The sequence below is a fragment of the Malania oleifera genome, chromosome 13, assembly GCF_029873635.1.
Source record: "Malania oleifera isolate guangnan ecotype guangnan chromosome 13, ASM2987363v1, whole genome shotgun sequence".
NCBI lineage: Eukaryota > Viridiplantae > Streptophyta > Magnoliopsida > Santalales > Ximeniaceae > Malania > Malania oleifera.
This window is the reverse complement of record NC_080429.1, coordinates 72,394,540-72,396,528: the sequence shown is the minus strand read 5'-3', so window position 1 is coordinate 72,396,528 and position 1,989 is coordinate 72,394,540.

The window sequence follows — 1,989 nt, the reverse complement described above, 5'->3', positions numbered from 1 at the left end:
GACAATTCACACTATAACACATATTTTAAAAACCCATTATTATAATTGATCATAGCGTCAATAAATACGATAATTTATTTATTGAAATCAAAATATAATATTACTTACTTTATATCTTAAAATATTACATCATTATTTTTGTCTTGATTTATAAGGAAATCAACAATATTTAGATAAATAGAGTTGGATGGTCTAGCATCAAGGTCTATTGGAACAACATTATCAGCAAACTTTGTTTCAACTTTTTTTACTCTTTTCCTTTTATTTTATAGAGGTTTGGTATAGTTTTACCAAGTGTCTTGGCGTACAATAGGTACGCAACCAATGACATTTTCCTCTACATCTGTAACATTTATTTTCATGATGTTTGGGTTGTTGATCCTGATCATTATTCTACTTCTGGGGGCCATCCCTCTTCTAGGGTTCATCCCTTTTTTGGGCAATTGCAGCCTCATGTCGATGCCAGTGATTATTTCGACCACGACCACAACCATGCTTGCAGCCTCGTCCTCGATCACGAGATGTATTTATATTCACTTCAGGGAATGAGGTTGAACTATTTGGACGAGTTTGGTGATTTTTCATTAAAAATTCGTTATTTTGCTTAGCAATAAGAAGACATAATATTAGTTCAGAAAATTTAGTAAATTTCCTCTCCCTATATTGCTACTGTAGGAGTACATTAATGAGAAGGAAAGTAGTAAATATCTTTTCAAGCATGTCTTCATTAGTAATATTTTCATCATATAATTTTAGTTTCGAGCTAATCTTGTGCAGAACTGAGTTATATTCACTGATTGTTTTAAAATTTTGCAACCTTAGGTGCAACCATTCATGTCGAGCATTTGGTAAAATCACAATCTTTTGATGGTCAAATCTATCCTTTAAAATTTTCCATAAGATAAGTGCGTCATTTGATAGTGAGGTATTTGGTCTTTAATTTTTCATCAAAATGATGACAAAGGAAAATCATACCTTTTGCGTGATCCTGTAGGGATATAGTATTTCCTTTTAAAATAGTGTTTTCCAAGTTCATTGCATTTAGATAAATATCAACATCAAGTATTCATGATAAATAATTGTTGCCTTTGATATCAAGAGGAACAAATTCAACGTACTTAGGTTAGGCATCTAATAAATTAATAATAATAAGACAATTTAGAAAAATAAAAATATAAAAACTAAAATAAAACTAAGATAATAATAGATATAATAACTTTCACCCTTTCGGGGGTACTTAAATATGTTTCTTTAAGAACTTTTTTTTTTCCCCTCAATTTGTTCTCTTCAAGAGTATGATTTCAATTATAATTTGAAAATGAGTAATAATTTATCACATCTTTCGGAGGTTAAATGTACTACCTCATCTGGAGAATAAACTTCTCACCTCTTCAAGAGGTCGATTTTAACATATCTTTGGGAGGTTAAAAATACACTCTTTAAGAGATAAATAATTATCATATCTTTCGGAAAGTAGATACATAACCTCTTTAGAAAGTTTATTTTTTTGGGAGATTAAATATACAACTTCTTGAGGAGGTCTATCTTACCATCTCTTTTGGAGATTGATACTTTTTAAACTTTAAAAGACATTCTCTTCTAGAGAATATTAGACTCTGTGAAGTAAAATTTATAAGAAATAAATTAAATAGGATTTAAAGAAATATTTCAAAAAGTTAGAGTTTTGTGTTGATAATGTGTTATAAAAAGTGTAGGAAAATAAATAGAGATGAGACAAAAATTTTACGTGTTTCGGTTATGCTTATTTTATGGACGGTTGAGATAAAAAATTTCACTATTTCGGAAGGAATGATAAGATGATTTGAAATCGATCTTATACAAAATATATCTTTTCTCATCATTTTTATATATCTACTTTCTTTAAGTATTTTTTTTTTGTACGTATCAAAATAAGAGAGAGATGACCCTTTTATAAGATAATAAGGATAGTACATTATTTATGGTGGTAAAAAATTAAGGAGTAGAGAT